Here is a 17,454-nt window from a genome sequence, read left to right on the forward strand (position 1 = left end):
AAAAACAAAAACCTGCTAAGCGGAGCTTTCACTTTTGTTGTACACATTTTTCCCACTAGGCAAACATTGAGCAACTTGCTCTGAATTAGTGCACCCAGTGGCATCGCCTGGGAAGGTTCTCTGGTCACAGTGAATTTTTCGAACAAGCAGTTTTGCACAAACCTTTTTTTGTGATGGCCAATTTAAGAGAACAACTTGTGACCGTGAAATTTTGTTTGAAGGGGGACATAAAAGGATAGCGATTGGATGATGTAGGAAAGGTGAAGACAAATACAAGGGAGATGCTGTCAGCCATCCAAACATTAAGTTTGAAAAATGTTTCCAAACATGGAATTGCAGATTTGAAAAATGTATTAAGTATATTGGAAAGTACTTTGAAGTTGATAAGGTAGTTTTGTAAAAAAATAAAATTTAAATATATAGCTTTGAAAAAAAATTTGGGGTTTTTGGGGGGTACCCCCTCATATATTTCATATGTTAGTAATACCATGTTGTGCAGTATCACCTCATCTTTTTCAAGTTCCTCATTATCCCAAGTAGATCATAGCCAATAAGCAATATATCCCTATTCCTTTCTTTCCCCATCATCTGGTAATCACTATTCTGCTTCCTGTCTTTATGAATTAACCTATTCTACATACTTGATATAAATTGAGCCATATAATATTTGCCCTTTTGTCTGGCTTATTTCATTTAGCATAGTGTTTTCAAGGTTCATCCTGGTAGTCGCAAGGGCAGATATTTCAAATCTGCGATACCATGCTTGGAAACATGTTTCAATCTTAATGTTTGGATGGCTGACAGCATCTCCCTTGTATTTGTCTTCACCTTTCCTACATCATCAAATCGCTGTCCTTTTATGTCCCTCTTCATTCACAGAAACAAAACGGGGCAAAAACACCTGGAGGCAGGATCAATATCCTCGGCGGGCTGCATGTGGCTGTAGTTTGAGGACCCCCTGGTTTAGACCTTTGGTAACAGTGAATAATAGTGTAGTAGGCAGTGGTGTGCAAGTTGCTATTTGCATTGCTTGTTTTCAATTTGGGGGGTATCTCCCTAGAAATGGTATTGCTGGGTCATATAGCCCAAGCTTCTGTTGAATTGTTTTCTGCAATGATTGCCATTTTACATTCCCTACAGCAACACATGATTCCAGTTTCTTCATATCCAACATTTGCTGTTTGGCTTTGAATTTCTTTATAGTAGCCATTTTAGAGATTTTGAAAAAGTATCTTGATGCTTTGATTTGCATTTTTTACTGATTAATAATATTAAGCATAGTTTCCCGTGCTCGTTGGGTTAGCCCTGTGTACTCCCTTCAGATGTATGTCTGTTCAAATACTTTACCGGTTTTAAAAGGGTCTCTGTTGAATTGTAGGAGTTTTTTGTAAATTCAGCATATCAACCCCTTAAATGATTTGCAAATATTTCCTCCCATCCTGTAAGTTGTCTCTTTACTTTCTTGATTAAAAAAAAAAGATATTCTTTATTTCTTTTGGTGTTCATCTTTTTAGTGTCTAATCTAAGAATCCATTACCAAGTTAAGGTCATGGAAGCTTGCCCTGGTTTTTCTTCCAAGAGTTTTCTGGTTTAGATTTCTTAGATGACACTTAGATTTCTGTCTTGTTTTAAATTTTGTATATGGTATGAGATAGAGTTCACATTCATTCATTTTTATGTGAACTCCAGTTGTCCCAGTATCATTTATGGAAGAGACTGTTTTCTCATTGAAAAACCTTGGGTTTCTTGACCATAGATGTATGGATTTATTTCTGAAAATGCTCAATTATTCTCCATTAGTTTATATGTCAATCCTTATGCCAGCATCATGTTGTTTATATCACTGTAATTTTGATCACAAGTAAGATTTGACTGGAAAGTATGAGTCCACTTACACTTTTAACTCAATTCCCAAAAATTTCCCCCTAGCTATTCAGAGCTCCATACAATTCATTATGAATATTGCTATAAAATATTTATTTTGATTTTTTAAAAATCATCAATTCAGATAACATCTATTGAATTTTATTTTGTACCAAGCACCATTCTAGTTGCTAGAAAAGTATGAATTGCATATACAAGAAGTTCATGGCCTAGTGCAGTAGTCAAGCATACATTTTTTTCATCTTTGAAATCTTGGCACAGCAAACTTAAAAACAATATATTTTGGTAAAAATTAGAGTAGTTATTTTTACAAGGGAACATGGGTTTAATATTTTGGACTTGTGAAGTAGTTGAATCACAATTATACGGGAGTGCTTATTAAAAATAAAAATTCACAACCTATGTCTATTGTATTTGGCATCATAGAATATTATATGCCATTCTCGTAAAGCTCATTTTTTCCCATTGAACTTCTACAGAATATACTTATAAACTATAACCTTAAGTTTTATCCTTTTCAGGTACATTTCAGTGGTGGTTGTTTGTTTGTTTTTCTGTTAACATCAGTGAACAGCCTTATAGATAAGAATGTGTGTTATTAAATTCAAAGTAGTTCTTTTAGGTCAGAGACTATACATACTTATTATTTGGTATTTTCAAATTGCATTCCTCTTTCCCCTCAAATTTGAAACAACCACTAACACTATTGAGAGTGCCTGTTAATTTTATCAATTTTAAAAGTTCATATAAACGGACATAATGAAAATGTCTTGCTTTAATTTGCACATCTTGTTTACTGCAGAAGTTGAACATTTTTATGTTAATTAACCATTTGTAATCTGAGAATTGTTCATTTCCTTTGCTTATTTTTCCTATTCTGTTTGCATTTTATATGTGTTCAGAATAATCTGCCTTCTCTAGTCTTCCTCTGATGCTCAAAGGTCCAGAATTATCATCCGTATACTGTATGTTTCATTTGGTCTTTCATGTCTTTGTTGTGTAGGGGTTCTGTGTAGCATTTTTGCCTAGTTCACCATCTTGCCACAAGTCTCTTGTTACTGATAAAATTTTTCTGTGAATATGTATACAAATTTCTGGGTGAAAAAAGTAATTTTTCTGTATATAAAAATATGCATGTACAGATTTTTGTAATGGACATGTTTCCTTTTCTCTGGGATAAATGCCCAAGAGTGCAATTGCTGGGCCATATGGTAAGTTCATATATAGTTTTTAAAAGAACTGCCAGACTATTTTTCATAGTGATGATACCATTTTACATTCCTACCAGCTCTGTCTGAATGTTCCAATTTCTTAGCATTCGTATAGCTTATGGTGTTAATACTTTTTCAATTTTAGCTTTCCTGATAAGTGCATAATAGTTATACATCATTATGGTTTCCGTTTGTATTTCTGTAATCTTTTCTTTTTCATCCCCCATAATCTTTTCAATGAAATGTTTGTTACTGTCTTTTATCTATTTTCTAATTAGAATGTTTGTTTTTACTGTTCAGTTTTGACAGTTCGTTCTATCTTCTAGATACTAATTCTTTGTCAGGTAAGCCACACACAAATATTTTCTTCCACTATCTACCGTATATACTTGAGTATAAGGTGACCCGAATATCAGCCAAGGCACCTAATTTTACCACAAAAACAGCATTAAATTTTTGCTGAACAACTCGGCTTATATGCGAGTATATACAGTAGCTTGTCTTTTCATCCTTTAAAATAATCTTTTCCTTAGAAAAAGATTTAGTTCTAATGCAGTCCTATCCATCAATTTAATTTACTTATCTTTTTTTTTTTTTTTTTAACATTTTATTAGGGGCTCATACAACTGTTATCCCAATCCATACACACATCAATTGTGTAAAGCGCATTTGTACATCGTTTCTCAAAACATTTTCTCTCCATTTAAACCCCCGGCATTAGGTCCTCATTACTTATCTTCTAAAGAGCTTACTTTTGGTCTAGGAATTTAAAAGTCTAAGAATTTGTTGTTTAGCCCTAAGTCTGGACAATTTTGTCGGGTTTTTCCCCTGTAAATTTTATAGTTTCAAATTCATTCAAACCTATGATCCATTTGTTTTGACTGTGTGAAGTGTAAGGTTTAGGTTGAGGTTCTCACCTCCCCACCCGCACTCCAACAGAAATCTAATTATTCCAGCAGCATTGTTGAAAAATCTATCCTCCTTCACTTTAATTGCTTTTTTCTGTTATCAGAATCATATGTCTGTGCTTCTGTGGTTCCTGGGTGACTCAAGGTTTGTGCTCGACTCAACTGAAAGGTTGATGCTCTGAAACCTACCCAGCAGCAGATCTTGTTGTCAGCTCTACTTCCTTAAAAATCACTGCCAAGGAGACTCTATAGAGCTCAGTTCTACTCAGTATTATGGGAAGGAGTGAGGAGAGTTGGCATCAGTCTGCATCCACTCGGTGGCAGTGGTGTTGGTTTTTTGTTCTGTTCTGCACTTGGGTCTATTCCTGCATTACTTGTGTGGTTCTATTTCTGGGTTCTCTGTTCTGTTCCATTGCTTTATTTGTTTCTCCATTATTATCATGTGGTCTTGATTATTGTAGCTACATGTATGATGAATCTTAAGATAGAGTGTTGAATGGAAAACTAATTTACTCTGTCAACTTTCTGACTCATGGTGACCTGAGTAGAATTGAACTCCGTAAAGCTTTGTTGACTGCATAATCTCTACAGAAGGAGACTGGTAAGACCTTTCTCAACGCTGCTGGGTGTGTTCAAAGCATCCACTTTTCAGTTAATAGTCGAGCATATACTGCTTATGTCATCCATGGGCCTTCTGTGCAAGTCCAGACAATAGATCTTTGACACACCATAATAAAATGTCCAATAAAGAAATAAAAATGGGCAGAGGGTTTGTTTTATAAAATTATTTTAGGTATTCTAATTCTCCTGCCTTCCTTTATAAATTTCAGAATTTTCTTGTCTATTTCTATAAAAAAATATTCTGGGATTTTCATAGGAATTGCACTAAACCTGACTATAAATGTAGAAATGTACAAACTTTATATGTGAAGTTTTCCATTATGTAACTATGGCAGGTTTCTCCATTTATTTAATTCTTTGATTTAACTTATTAGCATGTTATAATTTTCAGTATAAAAGCTTTGTATTTATTGAGTTTATATTTTATTTTGAGGGCTTCTCTTGAATGTTTTTATTTCCATGTGTTTATTGCTAGTATGTAGATGTACTATGTGGACTTTAAAAATAGTTTTATTTGCTTATATTTTACATATCTTACAATTTAAACATTCATTTGTATAATGCAATCATTACCACAATGAATTTCAGAATACTATGGATTTTTAATTGTGATAAAATGCCTATCAAAAAATTCGCTATTTAAAAAAATTTTGCTATTTTAGCTCATCTTAATTTTATTATTCAGTGATGTGATCACATTCACCATGGTGTGCCACATTGACTGTGACGTGCAACTATCAGGACTATTCATATAAAAATTAAAAAGTATGTATTTTCTTTGCCCCACACAGACACCCAAATCTAAAAAACTCACTGCCATCAAGTTGATTCCGACTCATACCCCTTAACAGACACCCAGTGTTCCTTAAGCAACAGCTGTCCCATCGTCTTCTTTCCCCATGTAAATGAAATCCTGTGATGCTTACCTTTTTGAGTATGGCTTGTTTAAAATGTTAAGGGAAGTCTCATCTGCATCATATGTATCAGAACTTCATTTCTTTTACGGTTGAATAAAATTTCATCGTATATATTTACCATTTTTATTGTTTATATGTTGGCACTTGGGTTGTTTCTACCTTTTAGGTACTATGAATAATGCTATGAGGAACATTGATGTACACTCATCTGAGTCTTTGCTTTAAAAATTCTTATGTGTATACCTAGAAGTGAAATGCTGGGGCACAGGGCATTTTGATGTTGAGTTGCATTTTGTGGGGTGGGGAGGTGGGAGGAATAAACCAGTATTTAATGTTTTCCACAGCAACATTAAGCATTCTTACTAGCAGTGTTAATGATCCAGTTTCTCCACATCCCCTCTCACACCTATTTTCCATTTTTCTGAGAATAAGCAATGGGATCTGAAGTCATTTCTCATGGTTTTTATTTGCATTTCTATAATGTCATTGGACATGTTTTTATGTACTTGTAAGTCATTTGTATATCTTTTAAGAAATAATTGTTTGACCAATGTTCATTTGTAATTGAGTTGTCATTTTACTGATGTGTTATAACAATTATTTGAATTTACTAGGTAGTAAACCTTTATTAGACATAGGATTTGCAAATATTTGCTCACCTTTTTTTTCTAATCATTTTCATTTGGGGCTCCTACAACTCTTAGCACCATCCATCCATCCATCCATTGTGTCCAGCACTTTTGTACATTTGTTTCCCTCATTATTTTCAAAACATTTGCTTTCTATTTGAGCCCTTGGTATCAGCTCCTCATTTTCCCCCTCCTTCACTGCCCCCCTATGAACCGTTGATAATTTAGAAATTATTATTATTTTGTCATATCTTACACTGTCCAACGTCTCCCTTCACCCACATCTCTGCTGTCCATCCTCCAGGGAAGAGGTTATATGTAGATCCTTATAATCTGTTACCCCTTTCTCCCTTACCTTCCCTCCACACTCCGGGTATCGCCACTCTCACCACTTGTCCTGAGGGGTTCATCTGTCCTGGATTCCGTGTTTCCAGTTCCTGTCTGTACCAATGTACATCCTCCGGTCCAGCCAGGTTTGTAAGGTAGAATTGGTATCATGATAGTGGGGGGTGGGGCCTTCAAGAACTAGAGGAAAATTGTATGTTTCATCATTGCTACACTGCACCCTGACTGTCTCGTCTCCTCCCCGCGGCTTTTCTGCAAGGGAATGACCAATTTCCCACAGATGGGCCCTGGGTCCCCACTCCACACTCCCCCTCATTCAAAATGCTATGACTTTTTTTGGGGGGGTTGGGGGGACTTTGATACCTGATACCTGATCCCTTCGACACCTTGTGATCTCACAGGCTGGTGTGCTTCTTCCATGTGGGCTTTGTTGTTTCTCAGCTAAATGGCTGCCTGTTTATCTTCAAGCCTTTAAGACCCCAGATGCTACATCTTTTGAAAGCCGGGCTTTCTTCACCACATTTGCTTGTGCACCTGTTGTCTTCAGGGATCGTGCCAGGAAGGTGTTCACCTTCATTACATTGTTTTCTTATTGTTTTGATAGTTCTGATGATGCACAAAAGTGTTAAAGAACGAAGTGCATTTTTCTTTTGTTGCCTGTGCTTTTTGTGTCATATTTAAGAATCAAAAACTAGGCCTGCATTCTGTATCATAGCATATGGTTGTATGGGTCTGAAGAGGGACTTATGGACTGGTATCGGACTTAAGGACTTGAGTTTGGACTGGACTGAGATATTTCCTTGACATATAATTTATTCTTAATATAATGCTTTCTTACAGTTATATGAGTGTCGCTGGATTTGTTTCTCTAGTCAACCCAGCCTAACACAGTCTCAAAGCATTACTTTATGGTTTCTTCTGTGAATTTTGTGGTTTCAGTTTTTATATTTTTAGATTCATTTTGGGTTAATTTTTTTATATGGTATGATATATGGACTCAACTTAATCCATCTGGCCAAGCACCATTATTTAAAGAAAGTTTCCCTGTTGAATGGACTTGGAACCTTTGTTAAAAACACTTGAACATAAATGGTATGGGTTTATTTCTGGATTCTTTATTCTGTTTCATTGTTCCATTTGCTTATCCTCATGCCATTACCATACTACTTACCAGACTAAATTTATTCCGAGGTATTTTATTCATCTGAATAAGGAGTTTGCTTCTTCCTTTCTAGTTTGAATACATTGTATTTATTTTTCTTGCCTAGTTGCACTAGCTAGAATTTTCATTACAGTGTTGAAGATGGAAAACATTCAGCCTATCTCTATTGAGTACAATGTTAGCCATGGGTTTTTTTTATAAGTGCCCTGTATCGTGTTTAGGAAATTTCCATTTGTTCCCAGTTCAGTGAGTGTTTTTATCATGTGAGAATATGATAAAATTTTGTTAAATGTTATTTTTACATCTGTTGAGATAATCATGTAATTCTTTTCCTTCATCCTGTTACTGGGATATATTACATAGCTATATACTTAGATCACATAGACGGAGCTTTCTAATACTGTAAAGAGTTAACAGTCTCGGAAACCCACAGGGGCATTTCTGCTCCATCCTATAGTTTGCTTTGAGTCGGAATCAATTCAATGGAGTTTTATCCATTTCTAGGAATTTGCCTGTTTCATCTATGTTATCTCATTTGTTGAATATCATGACTCAGAACTTCCTTAGAATTTTTAAAATTTCCATATTAATTCATCTGTTGTATTTATTCATTTACTTTTGATTTTACTTATTTCCATTTCCTTGAATCTACTGTTTTTGATCATACTAGCTAAAGATCTGTTGATTTTGTTTGATTTATTGATCTTTTCAAAGTACCAACTTCTGATTTTATTTATTATCTATAATGCTTTCTCTGTTCTGCTCTAATCCTCTTTATTTCCTTCTTTTCTGTCATTTTTACTTGAGACCTTTCTTTTTTTTCATGCAATTGTTTATGGGCCTACATTTTTCTCCTAAGCAATGCATTCACCGCTTACCATATATGTTGTCATGTGGTATTTTTCTGGTTTTGATTTTGATTTGTTTTCTAACTGGTTGTTTAGTAGTGTGTGGACTCACTTCCACATGTTTTGTAGTTTCCAGTTTTTCAATTGTTACTGATTTCTAGTTTCATTCTAGAGGGTTCACAGAAGATATTTTGCATGATGTCAATGCTTTAAAGTTTGTTGAAACCTCTTTTTGTAACCTAGCATGTGGTCTATCCTAGAGAACAAGTCTTGTGTCCTGTATTATACTGATGTTGGATGGAGTGTTTTATATATACAAGGGAGCTTCAAGATATTTGTAGAAAAAAATGAATGAAATTAAAAGATCTTTTCAGTGGACATTTTGACGTCTCTTTGTATGTCTAGATGATTGATAGTGTTGTTTAAATCCTCTACCTCCTCTTGATACTCTTGAAGTTCACTACTTTATTTTACCAGAAATGTTAATGACTATGTCCTCAAAATTCTTACTAATAATTTTAAGCTTATATAAGGTTGTTTGACAGAACAGAGACATAATCATCTTTAGTGCTATCGTTAAGATTATTTTGAGAAGATTCTAGTGCACAGAAGGAGCCCTGGGTTAAGCATTGGACTGCTAACTACCAGGTTGGTTATGGAAACCCACTGGTAGCTCTGTTGAAGAAAATGAGCTGTCCTGTGCAGAATGGGCAGGGTGGGGATAAGTAAGCTAATGAGCACATTGAGAATTGTATTAAAACTCAACCAAGAGAACTGACATAACAATATTTAGCACACTAAATTGCTATTTATTTAGTTAGCAGGTTAGGAAATACAAATTTCTAGTTCGTTTAAGACATGCATAGTTAACTTCCTCTTAGAATTTTTTCCCCAGTCTTTTTTAACTGTTATGAATTAGGTGAAGGTTTACTGAGCAGATCATCAATTTTATATTCAACAACCAGTCAAACCTCCTAATGTCTTGCCCTATTTTCATCAATTTTTGCCCATCTCCCTTTCTTGGATATTGTCTTCCTCTTCACCTAAGTTACACACACACACATACACATTTCTTAACTACCCATGATTTGACTTAAATTTTCTAAACCTGGATAGTATTTGGAGGAGAATGAAGCACTAAACTCAATGTGTCTAGGGTAGAAAAGCTTCAGCTTTTAGTACCTCATGAATAATCTATATTAGCTTCTCTATGTCAAAGCTTCCTTTCACATTGTTCCTCAATCTAGTATTTCATCCCTAGATTTGCCCAGATTATGCTTTTTTAAAAAAAATCATTTTATTAAGGGGCTCATACAACTCTTCACAATCCGTACATACATCATTTGTGTCCAGCACATGAGTACATATGTTGACATCATCATTCTAACAACACACCTGCTTTCTACTTGAGCCCTTATTATCAGCTCCTCATTTCCCCCCCTCCCTCCCCCTATCATATTTACACTATCTGACATCTCTCTCACCCACTTCTCCGCTATCCATCCCCCAGGGAGTAGGTTATATGTAGACATTGTCATCTGTTCCCCCTTTCTCCCTCACCTTCCCTCCACCCTCCCGATATCGCCACTCTCTCCACTGGTCCTGAGGGGTTTGTCTGCCCTGGATTCCCGGTATTTCCGGTTCCTATCTGTGCCAGTGTACATCCTCTAAGTCCAGCCGGATATGTAAGGTAGAATTGGGATCATGATAGTGGGGGGGGGGAAGTATTTAAGAACTAGAGGAAAATTGTATATTTCATCGTTGCTACACTGCACTCTGATTAGCTCATCTCCTCCCCGCAGCCCTTCTGCAAGGGGATGTCCAATTTCCCCCGATGGGCCCTGGGTCCCCACTCTGCACTCCCCCTCATTCACAATGCTATAATTTTTTTTTTTTTTTGTCTTTGATCCCTGATCCCTGATCCCTTCGATGCCTTTTCATCTTACAAGCTGGTGTGCTTCTTCCATGTGGGCTTTGTTGTTTCTCAGTTAGATGGCTCCTTGCTTATCGAACCTCTTGAAATGCATTTAATTACATAGTATGAAATTATAGACCTTAATGATAGTGACTTGTTTGTTTCTTAGTGCCTTAAATACATGAGTAAGTTTTGTTACAAAATTAGAGGATAGACACAAATTATTTTTTTTATATCTAAGGAGTCACCTCACACAATTGAGCATTTTACCATTAAATAAAATTATGATTGCCAATCTAATTCAGCTGAGAGATCTTATCTGCTGTTTAGTGAACTATAATTTTAGATAGTGATTCAATTGAAAGAAATACTTTCATTTCTAGTTAATTCTTATATATTCCATTTTGTATAAAGACAATGCATTCAGTAGTACCCAGGACTGGGGAGAGGCATAGAAAGAAGTGAAGATGTATATATTGGATATAATAAACTATTTGCATTCACAACTCCTCTAGTCAAGGGTTAAAAGGTAATTGAACAGTTGGTCTTACGTTCCTAAGGAAAGTAACCTTTCCCTCTAAGACCTTCTAGGTTGTCTTGGTTTTTTATCTACTTTGTTGTCGAACATATAAAACAGCACAGTCTACACCTATTCAACACTTTCTAAGTTGTTCTTCCCTTATAAGTATAAACTCAGACTGCCTCTTACCGTTCCTTTCTAATCTCTCAAGTGCCTATTGCTAGTTTCATCTTATAGAGATATTTAAAAGCCATAATGCTCAAATCGGGGGATGTTTTTGGTTTGAAGTGTAAAGATTATCTCAGGGAAATAGTTTCAGGAGTTAATCCATCATCCATAGCGCCCCAAAAGTCTAGAGTCCATAACAATTTAAACTTCTGTTCTGCGTTAACCCTTTTATGATCACGATACTTCTATAGAATCTTTGATGAAAATGTGCAGTCATGGTAGTCGGACAGCATTCTGTGTGGTCGCTTGACAAAGAAGGCATATATGTTCATGGAGTCAGTTTACCAGCACATTGCGTATCCTTCTGTTCCTGGCTCTCCTCTTGATCCGGGCAAATAGAGACCACTTGTGCTTTGGATGACCACTTGTGAGCATTTAAGAGCCCCGGCACTATTAGGCAACTAATTAGGAGGTAGAACAGAAACACCAAACGCGTTTTTAGCCAGTTAATCGGGGTGTTTCATGAAACCATAAACCTAGACCACTAAATCAAGGAACCAGATCTGATGTTGTTTTTGGTTCTACATACGCAGCTTCAGTGGCTAATCTCTTTTGTTTGTTTTGGTCATTCTTTTAAATATAATTAGTACACAACTTGTGGCAATTCAACTGTTCACAGCTATTTGCATTCAGTTTATTGGCAGTTGTATTAATTGTCAGCAAACCTTACTATTCTCAATTTTCTGATTTGAGGGTTTTGTGGTATGGAAAGTGAACTAGTAGAAACAAGAATAATAGTGTAATATTGTTTCATCTCGGTGCCAATTGTCATTAGAAAGTTGTCTTTCACACCTGCCCATGTGTCTTCATGCTTCTCCTACATTCTTCATACTCTGTCGGCATTTAGTGCCTTTAGCTCCCAGCTCTTATATTCTTCACACACCTGCAGATGTACCTCTTGCTGTAATCCACAAACCGCCTCTAGTTTCCTTCTAATATTATCATTAAAAGGAAACAATCTGAAAAAAAAAAAAAAAGGAAACAATCTGATCTAATAAAATGACAGTGGTTAGGGTCTAAAACTAGTATATTAGCCAAGTAACTGATGAAAATTCCAGAAATCATCCATGAATTTCAGTAATGTACCATATTTAAATAGATACAACACAGCTAGCTTTCCTCCAGCATTGGGTCAGATTGCTGTTTCTGTGAGAAACACAGACGACACAGTTGGCTTAAAATGAGAGAGACTATTTGTATCTGCTTTTCATTCTGTATTTCTGGGCTTTTTTTTTTTTTTCTTGACTTGAACGTTAGGTGTTGGCACTAGTTTCCTAGAGTGCTGTTGTCTCCTCCCCATCTCCTCCACCCCACCCCACCCCACCCCACCCCATATTGCTTTAGCTACTTTAAAACCAAACATCAGCAGCAAAACAATTTTATTAAAGAATTGTTGACGCATATATGTAGTGTTTAGACTGTACAATGTGATAAAATTTGACATGGCAAACCATCATCACAGTCAATATAATGAGCATACTCATTTCCCCCAAAGTTTTCTCATGTCCCTTAAAAATCTCTCTTGATGCCCCTTCATCCCTGTTCCTGTATCTACCCATATTCCCACCCCTAGAAGACTAGTTACATAAGTTTGCATTTTCTAGTATTTTATGTAATAGAATCGTAGCGTTTGTTTTTGTATTTTATGTTTTGCTCTGGCTTCATTTGCTCACTATTTTAGGGCTTATGTATGTACATTTTGAGACTTACATACATATGTATCAGTAGTCCATTCCTTTCTATTGATGAGTAGTATTTCCTTGCATGGTTATACCACAATTTGTTTTTCTTCCCCTTTGGTAAACAGTTGTGTTGTTTCCAATTTGCCCCTTGAAAATAAGTACTGTGATTCTGATTATTAATTATTTTCTTATTAAGATGTAGTTTCTATGTCCTAAATATAAATCCCTTAACAGATAATGCAATTTGTAAATATTTTCTTTCAGTCTGTGACGTTACTCTTAGTAGTGACATTCCAAATATAGAAATTCTTACTTAAAAAAAAAAAGACTTAAACTTGCTGGTAAGTATATAGATAGCAGAACATTTGATGTTTTTACAGTCTTCACCTGTATAGTTCACTAATACTAATTACATCATCGTGTTGTTCAACCTTACCATTACCCACTCCTTAATTTTTCCCTTAGCAGAAGTTCACTGTCCCCTAAGCTTTTAATTTTGATGAAGTCCAAATAATCTATTAAATTAATAATAATAATAATATAGTAGTTTTGGTTTGATATTGTATTCTCAGAAAACTTTGCCTAATCAAAGATCTCAAAAGATTTTGTGTTCTCTGTTTTCCTAGAAATATTATAGGTTTAAGCTTTACATTCATCTCTACTGTCTGTGATATGAACTATTATTATTGATTGTGCTAAAATACATAAAAGTTGATATTTTAACAACTGTCTTTTTAAAAAGCAGTTTTATTGTCACATAACCCACATATACAACTCAGTAGTTCTATCATCTCAAGAAGAGTTGTAAAATCATTACCACAATCAATTTTAGAACATTTTCTCCTTATACTGGTTGTTAGCTCCCTTTTTCTCCCCAACCTCCCCTATCATATCCCCAAGAAGCTATTAATCCAATTACTTGTCTCTAGATCCCACATTTCATATACCTAAAAAACATTATAAGACAAAAAAACTAACAATAACAAAGTAAAACAGAAAAACCTCAATTGAAAAGTAGAAAATATTAAAAACCAGAGCATATTTTACATGGGTCAAAAGGGAGATCAAATGATAAGGTGTTAAATGTTAAGCTAACTCTGTGTACAACAATCTACTTTCCAGTGCGCTCTGCCTGATACGACAACAAGACTGTTCACATCCCTGCTCTGTGGTTTGAGGAAATTAACCCAAGGCTTAAATTCATGTGTATTTGGCCTTCACTTTTTAAAATTTTTACTGAAACAACTTTTAAATTAGTCAAAAGGAAGATCAATATTTTAGCAAATTTCAGGGATACATTCACTGGCATACATTTGTTTTCAAGATTTTTGTATTATTCCCGTTCACAAACTCTGTATTTATAAAGCAATAGCGCTCTACCTTTCCCCCTTCAACTCCTGGTAACTTCTGATATATTTTGGGTCTGTATGAATTTGGTGCTTATAGTGGGCTCAGGTAAGTGGAATCATGCATTATTTGTCCTTTTGTGTCAGGCTTATTTTACTTAGCATAATATTTTCAACCTACCTATATTAAAATACAGTGAATAGTATATAGAAAGAGTACCAGCCCTAGGATAAAACAGATCAGTGGAAAATTAGCTAGAAAAAAAAAAAGAAAAGAAAATTAGCTAGAAATGGAACTTGCTGAGTATAAGTATTTAATACATGATAAAGGAAGTTTATTTATTAATGGGGAATGGAAGGATTATTTAACAGATGATGTTATATAACTAAGCAATGGGAGTAAAGACATTTAATTTCTTATACAACCACATACTAAAATAAATTGCAGAAGAAGTAAATAATTGTATACAAGCAATTACATGCAAATAATTGTGTATTGCTTGATTTTACTTTAGCAAGTGTTAGGGGTCAGACTTTATCCTCCTAAGTATGTATTGGAAATCCACCCTCTGTACCTGTGGATGTAATTCTGTTGTAGAATAGGGTTTTCTTTGTTAACAAGGCTATATAGTTATAACTCAAAAACTCACTTCCATGGATGGAATAAATTCTAACTCATAATGACCCTATAGGGCACAGTAGAATGGCCTCTGTGGATTTTTGAATCTGTAACTCCTTACAGGAATAGAAACTCTTGTCTTTCTCCTGAGGAGTGACTGGTAGTTTAAAACTGCTGCCCTTGTGGTTAACGGCCAAATATATTACCCACTATGCCACCACGGGTCCACTTAAACCAAACCACTTTTGAAATATATGAAGAACCAATTAGCCACGGAGATGACCCAGCACAAATACAGAAATTGCCAAACAACAGGGAGCAGAAGTTTAAAGAGGTCTTCCCCCGAGGTGAGACCTTTCTCTAGAGCAACTGACCTGAATTTGACATCTGGCTTCCTGAACTACAAAAATAAGTTTCTATTCCTTAAAGCCATCTGTTTTGTTTGTAATATTTCTGTTACACTAAGCACTGAGATGTTAAGACAGAAAGAAAATGTTGTTGGGTCTCTTCCGACTCATAGCAACTTATTAGCAACAGAATGAGACCCTGCATGATCCTGCATCTTCCTTTCAACTCTAAATGGTTTCTGTATTTGTGTTCATTGTTGGAACCACTGTGTTGATCCATCTCATTCAGGGTCTTCTATTTTTCTGTGACCACTTACTTTACCAAGCATGATGTCCTTTTCCAAGCACTCATGGCGTAGCGATTACTCATTGGGCTGTTAACTGCAAGCAAGGTTAGCATCGATATAGGCATGCTCATTTTATTGTACTTTATTTGTACTTTATTGCACTTCACAGATACTGCATATTTTACAAATTGAATGAAGGTTTATGGCAAGCCTGCTTTGAGAAAACCTATTGGCACCAATTTTTCAGCAGTATTTCCTATATCTGTGTCATATTTTGATAATTCTAAACAATATTTCAAACTTTTTCACAATGTATTATATACTTAATAGACTATAGAGTAATGTAAACATAAATTTCATATGTACTGAGAAACAAAATTACGTGACTTGATTATTGTAATATTTGCTTTATTGCAGTAGTCTGGGACCAAACCTACAATGTATCTGAGGTATACCTGTATATAGAGGAGGGTATAAAGTAAGAAATTGTTATTAAGTAATAAACCTGATTCATATATATTCTATGAAAAACAATCTGATATTGTTGTTATATAATCTCTATGTAAATCTTTGTGTCCCAAAACTTTACTGTAGTTACATATTCTAAAAAGAATCTGAAATTTTGCTTAGCAAGTAATATACATTTTTGTACTTGGGAAAATATTTTAGCACTGTTTTAGAATGGAGCCAAAAAAATCTAAATTAAGCACAGCTTACAGGACTGAAATCTTTATATCAATATATTCTTTGAGCAGCAAAGGAGTTACTTGCTTTTATTGACCATAGGAAATATCTGCCTTTTTACAATTTAGTCCTTAACCTATTGCTCATAGGTAGCATAATACCTCATAATTAAGATTACCTTTTCTGGTTAGAAGCTATTCTTTGAGGGGGAAAGATTTTTTAAGAACAGGCCTTCCCACAGCAGATGGACTTTGGGCCTCCACTCAAGTACTTCCTCAATGCAAGAACACTTTGTTCTATTAAATTGGTATTCCATGGATTCAGTCGGGTCCTGGCAGCAGCTGCAGCGGCTCCCATCTTCTCAGCCTCTCTTTGCCATTCTCTTCTCGCTTCCGGAAACATGGCCTCTGGTGTGGCTGTCTCCGATGGTGTCATCAAGGTGTTCAATGACATGAAGGTGCGCAAATCCTCGACACTGGAGGAGGTCAAGAAGCACAAGAAGGCGGTGCTCTTCTGCCTGAGCGAGGACAAGAAGAACATCATCCTGGAGGAGGGCAAGGAGATCCTGGTTGGGGATGTGGGCCAGACTATGGACGACCCCCATGCCACCTTTGTCAAGATGCTGCCTGACAAGGACTGCCGCTACTGCTCTGTACGACGCCACCGACGAGACCAAGGAGAGCAAGAAAGAGGACCTGGTGTTCATCTTCTGGGCCCCCGAGTGTGCACCCCTTAAGAGCAAAATGATCTATGCCAGCTCCAAGGATGCCATCAAGAAGAAGCTGACGGGAATCAAACACGAATTACAAGCAAACTGCTACGAGGAGGTTAAGGACTGCTGCACCCTGGCTGAGAAGCCGGGGGGCAGCGCTGTCATCTCCCTGGAGGGCAAGCCCTTGTGAGCCCCCTCCACCCTGCCAGGAGCATTCGGCAGCCCCAGACCTGCCCACGGGGGCTGCAGGCTGCCCCCTTCCTGCCAGACCGGAGAGGCTGGGGGGACCCCAGCAGGGGGAGGGCATTCCCTTCGCCCCAGTTGCCAAACAGCCCCCGGACCAACCCACCTCCCTCCTGACGGCTCTGGCCTACCCAAATGGCTTCTGATCTTTGATTCCTCTGTTGAAACAGACCAAGTCTCTCCTCCCACCCCCAAGAACCATAGTTGGGGAAGGGGGCTGTATTTTTTTTAACGACCACTCCCCACCCCCCTTTTTCCAGGCTGCCAACTTCTAACTGCAATAGTGAGTCTGTGCTTGTTCATTTAGTACTGTGTGTAAGTGGAGAATTAAGATGACCCTCCCCAC

At 36.3% G+C, this 17,454-nt stretch overlaps 1 protein-coding gene and 1 pseudogene across 2 annotated transcripts in view; both read left to right on the forward strand.

The window, feature by feature from the left end:
* Positions 1 to 17,454, forward strand: part of PIAS1 (protein inhibitor of activated STAT 1) — a 174,308-nt gene that overhangs the window by 98,757 nt on the left and 58,097 nt on the right. The window lies entirely within an intron of this gene.
* On the forward strand, positions 16,479 to 17,215 carry LOC101652008 (annotated as a pseudogene).

The sequence above is a fragment of the Echinops telfairi genome, unplaced genomic scaffold (assembly GCF_000313985.2).
Source record: "Echinops telfairi isolate 266 unplaced genomic scaffold, ASM31398v2 ScPeMD7_7475;HRSCAF=8513, whole genome shotgun sequence".
In the NCBI taxonomy this organism is placed as follows: Eukaryota; Metazoa; Chordata; class Mammalia; order Afrosoricida; family Tenrecidae; genus Echinops; species Echinops telfairi.